The sequence below is a fragment of the Triticum urartu genome, chromosome 7A (assembly GCF_056163025.1).
Source record: "Triticum urartu cultivar PI428250 chromosome 7A, HENAU_Tu73, whole genome shotgun sequence".
Classification (NCBI taxonomy): domain Eukaryota; kingdom Viridiplantae; phylum Streptophyta; class Magnoliopsida; order Poales; family Poaceae; genus Triticum; species Triticum urartu.
In genome coordinates, this window is record NC_141879.1 from 686,333,185 (window position 1) to 686,339,020 (window position 5,836).

A 5,836-nucleotide genomic window follows, 5' to 3' on the forward strand; every position below is an offset into this window, starting at 1 on the left:
CATGTGGCCCCCCGGGGCAGGTGGCCCCACCCGGTGGGCCCCCGGGACCCTTCCGGTGGTCCCGGTACAATACCGGTGACCCCGAAACTTGTCCCAATGGCCGAAACAGCACTTCCTATATATAATTCTTTACCTCCGGACCATTCCGGAACTCCTCGTGACGTCCGGGATCTCATCCGGGACTCCAAACAACATTCGCGTTACTGCATATACATATCCCTACAACCCTAGCGTTACCGAACCTTAAGTGTGTAGACCCTACGGGTTCGGGAGACATGCAGACATGACCGAGACGACTCTCCGGTCAATAACCAACAGCGGGATCTGGATACCCTTGTTGGCTCCCACGTACTCCACGATGATCTCATCGGATGAACCACGATGTCGAGGATTTAAGCAACCCCGTATACAATTCCCTTTGTCAATCGGTACGTTACTTGCCCGAGACTCGATCGTCGGTATCCCAATACCTCGTTCAGTCTCGTTACCGGCAAGTCACTTTACTCGTACCGTAATGCATGATCCCGTGATCAACCACTTGGTCACTTCGAGATCATTATGATGATGCATTACCGAGTGGGCCCAGAGATACCTCTCCGTCATACGGAGTGACAAATCCCAGTCTCGATCCGTGTCAACCCAACAGACACTTTCGGAGATACCTGTAGTGCACCTTTATAGTCACCCAGTTACGTTGTGACGTTTGGTACAACCAAAGCACTCCTACGGTATCCGGGAGTTACACGATCTCATGGTCAAAGGAAAAGATACTTGACATTGGAAAAGCTCTAGCAAACGAACTACACGATCTCATGCTATGCTTAGGATTGGGTCTTGTCCATCACATCGTTGTCCTAATGATGTGATCCCATTATCAATGACATCCAATGTCCATAGCCAGGAAACCATGACTATCTGTTGATCAACGAGCTAGTCAACTAGAGGCTTACTAGGGACATATTATGGTCTATGTATTCACACGTGTATTACGATTTCCGGATAATACAGTTATAGCATGAATAAAGACAATTATCATGAACAAAGAAATATAATAATAATACTTTTATTATTGCCTCTAGGGCATATTTCCAACACGTTCCACACCAGAGTGGTACGGCAACCCTATCTTGGAAATCATGTTGTTAGACAACGGTGAACCTTCGAACTATGAAGAAGTAATGGCGGGCCCGGATTCCGACAAATGGCTGGAGGCCATGAAATCCGAGATAGGATCCATGTATGAAAACAAAGTATGGACTTTGACTGACTTGCCCGTTGAACAGCGAGCCATAGAAAATAAATGGATCTTTAAGAGGAAGACTGACGCGGATGGTAATGTGACCATCTATAAAGCTAGGCTTGTCGCTAAGGGTTATCGACAAGTTCAAGGGGTTGACTACGATGAGACTTTCTCACCGGTAGCGAAGCTGAAGTCCGTCCGAATCATGTTAGCAATTGCCGCATTTTATGATTATGAAATTTGGCAAATGGACGTCAAAACGGCATTCCTTAATGGTTTCCTTAAGGAAGAATTGTATATGATGCAGCCGGAAGGTTTTGTCGATCCTAAGAATGCTAACAAGGTGTGCAAGCTCCAACGCTCGATTTATGGGCTGGTGCAAGCATCTCGGAGTTGGAACATTCGCTTTGATGAGATGATCAAAGCGTTTGGGTTTACACAGACTTATGGAGAAGCCTGTGTTTACAAGAAAGTGAGTGGGAGCTCTGTAGCATTTCTCATATTATATGTAGATGACATACTTTTGATGGGAAATGATATAGAACTCTTGGACAGCATCAAGGCCTACTTGAATAAGAGTTTTTCAATGAAGGACCTTGGTGAAGCTTCTTATATATTAGGCATCAAGATCTATAGAGATAGATCAAGACGCCTCATAGGTCTTTCACAAAGCACATACCTTGATAAGATTTTGAAGAAGTTCAAAATGGATCAGTCCAAGAAAGGGTTCTTGCCTGTTTTGCAAGGTGTGAGATTGAGCTCGGCTCAATGCCCGACCACGGCAGAAGATATAGAAGAGATGAGTGTCATCCCCTATGCCTCAGCCATAGGTTCTATTATGTATGCCATGCTGTGTACCAGACCTGATGTAAACCTTGCCGTAAGTTTGGTAGGAAGGTACCAAAGTAATCCCGGCAAGGAACACTGGACAGCGGTCAAGAATATCCTGAAGTACCTGAAAAGGACAAAGGACATGTTTCTCGTTTATGGAGGTGACAAAGAGCTCGTCGTAAAGGGTTACGTCGACGCTAGCTTCGACACCGATCTGGATGACTCTAAGTCACAAACCGGATACATGTATATGTTGAATGGTGGAGCAGTGAGCTGGTGCAGCTGCAAGCAGTGCGTCGTGGCGGGATCTACATGTGAAGCGGAGTACATGGCAGCCTCGGAGGCAGCACATGAAGCAATATGGGTGAAGGAGTTCATCACCGACCTAGGAGTCATACCCAATGCGTCGGGGCCAATCAAACTCTTTTGTGACAACACTGGAGCCATTGCACTTGCCAAGGAGCCCAGGTTTCACAAGAAGACAAGGCACATCAAGCGTCGCTTCAACTCCATTCATGAAAATGTTCAAGATGGAGACATAGAGATTTGTAAAGTGCATACGAACCTGAATGTAGCAGATCCGTTGACTAAACCTCTCCCTAGAGCAAAACATGATCAACACCAGAATTCCATGGGTGTTCGATTCATCACAATGTAACTAGATTATTGACTCTAGTGCAAGTGGGAGACTGTTGGAAATATGCCCTAGAGGCAATAATAAAAGTATTATTATTATATTTCTCTGTTCATGATAATTGTCTTTATTCATGCTATAATTGTATTATTCGGAAATCGTAATACATGTGTGAATAATAGACACCAACATGTCCCTAGTAAGCCTCTAGTTGACTAGCTCGTTGATCAACAGATAGTCATGGTTTCCTGGCTATGGACATTGGATGTCATTGATAAAGGGATCACATCATTAGGAGAATGATGTGATGGACAAGACCCAATCCTAAACATAGCATGAGATCGTATAGTTCGTTTGCTAGAGTTTTCCAAATGTCAAGTATCTTTTCCTTAGACCATGAGATCGTGTAACTCCCGGATACCGTAGGAGTGCTTTGGGTGTACCAAACGTCACAACATAACTGGGTGATATAAAGGTGCACTACAGGTATCTCCGAAAGTGTCTGTTGGGTTGACACGGATCGAGACTGGGATTTGTCACTCCGTATGACGGAGAGGTATCACTGGGCCCACTCGGTAATGCATCATCATAATGAGCTCAAAGTGACCAAGTGTCTGGTCACGGGATCATGCATTACGGTACGAGTAAAGTGACTTGCCGGTAACAAGATTGAACGAGGTATTGGGATACCGACGATCGAATCTCGGGCAAGTAACATACCGATTGACAAAGGGAATTGTATACGGGGTTGATTGAATCCTCGACATCGTGGTTCATCCGATGAGATCATTGTGGAGTATGTGGGAGCCAACATGGGTATCCAGATCCCGCTGTTGGTTATTGACCGGAGAGTCGTCTCGGTCATGTCTACATATCTCCCGAACCCGTAGGGTCTACACACTTAAGGTTCGGTGACGCTAGGTTTGTAGGGATATGTATATGCAGTAACCCGAATGTTGTTCGGAGTCCCGGATGAGATCCCGGACGTCACGAGGAGTTCCGGAATGGTCCGGGGTAAAGAATTATATATAGGAAGTGTTGTTTCGGCCATCGGGACAAGCTTCGGGGTCATCGGTATTGTACCGGGACCACCGGAAGGGTCCGGGGGGTCCACTGGGTGGGGCCACCTGCCCCGGGGGGCCACATGGGCTGTAGGGGGTGCGCCTTGGTCTACATGGGCCAAGGGCACCAGCCCCACTAGGCCCATGCGCCTAGGGTTTCCATGGGGAGGAATCCCACTAGTGGAAGGCACCCCTAGGTGCCTTGGGGGGAGGGAAACCTCCCCTGGCCGCCGCCCCACCCTAGGAGATTGGATCTCCTAGGGCCGGCGCCCCCCCCTTGGCTCTCCTATATATAGTGAGGGATGGAGGGCTTTTCTCCCATGCCTTTGGTTGCCTCCTTCTCCCTCTCCAACACCTCCTCCTCCTCCATAGTGCTTGGCGAAGCCCTGCCGGAGTACTGCAGCTCCATCAACACCACGCCATCGTGCTGCTGCTGGTGCCATCTCCCTCAACCTCTCCTCTCCCCTTGCTGGATCAAGAAGGAGGAGACGTGGCTGTTCCGTACGTGTGTTGAACGCGGAGGTGCCGTCCGTTCGGTGCTAGGATATTCGGTGATTCGAATCACGTCGAGTACGACTACCTCATCCCCGTTCTTTGAACGCTTCCACTCGTGATCTACAAGGTACGTAGATGCATCTAATCACTCGTTGCTAGATGAACTCCTAGATGGATCTTGGTGAAATCGTAGGAAAATTTTTGTTTTCTGCAACGTTCCCCAACAAGGAGAGGGTGAAAAAGGGTGGATCGCAACCGTTTGGATGTGCTTGATCTAATGGTTGGTATGCGTGCTTGAACAATAGTACTCCCTCTGTTTCTAAATATAAGTCCTTTTTAGAGATTTCAATACAAACTACATACAGATGTATATAGACATATTTTAGAGTGTAGATTCACTCATTTTGTTCCGTATGTAGTCCCTTATTGGAATATTTAAAAAAACTTATATTTAGGAATACGGAGGGAGTACTTATGGGAGTAATGTAGGATGAAGTGGAACATGAAGGACATGGCATCGTGGCAGAGCTAGCTGAGAGATGTGAGAGTGTAACGCCCTCGATGCGGCTATATCTCCTACGTGTCGAAGCACGACTTAGAGGCATAACCGCATTGAAAGCAATGTCGCAAGTAAGGTAATCTTCACAACAACCCATGTAAATAGATAAAAGGGGAAAAGGTACATAGTTGGCTTACACTCGCCACGTCACACAAATACATGAATAACATTACAATCATCCAATACACTCATGGTCCGACTACGGTACCAAAATAAAGATCAACCCCCACATGCGACAAAGTCCCCGATCGCCCCAACTGGGCACCACTACTGATCATCTGGGAAAGACACATAGTAACGACGAGAGTCTTCATCTAACTCCCACTTAAGCTCAAGCGCATCGTCTGGAGCGGTATCATCGGTCCCTGCATCTGGTTTTGGAAGTAATCTGTGAGTCACGGGGACTCAGCAATCTCGCACCCTCGCGATCAAGACTATTTAAGCTTATAGGAAAAGGCAAGGTAATATGTGGAGCTGTAGCAAGCGACTAGCATATATGGTGGCTAACCTGTTCGCAAAAGAGAGCGAGAAGAGAAGGCAAAGCACGAAAGAAGAACTATGATCAAGAAGTGATCCTAGAACAACCTACATCAAACATTACTCCAACACCGTGTCCACTTCCCAGACTCCGCCGAGAAGAGACCATCACGGTAACACACGCGGTTGATTCATTTTAATTAGGTTAAGTTTCATGTTATCTACAACCGGACATTAACAAATTCCCATCTGCCCATAACCGCGGGCACGGCTTTCGAAAGTTCAAATCCCTGTAGGGGAGTCCCAACTTAGCCCATCACAAGCTCTCACGGTCAACGAAGGATATTCCTTCTAGCGGGAAGACCCGATTAGCTCGGAATCCCGGTTACAAGACATCCTCGACAATGGTAAAATTAAACCAGCAACACCGCCCGAATGTGCCGACAAATCCCGATAGGAGCTGCACATATCTCGTTCTCGGGGCACACCGGATTGTCCAAGGTTCCGGTAGGCCAGCCCAGAGTTGCCCCTGGTGGCCA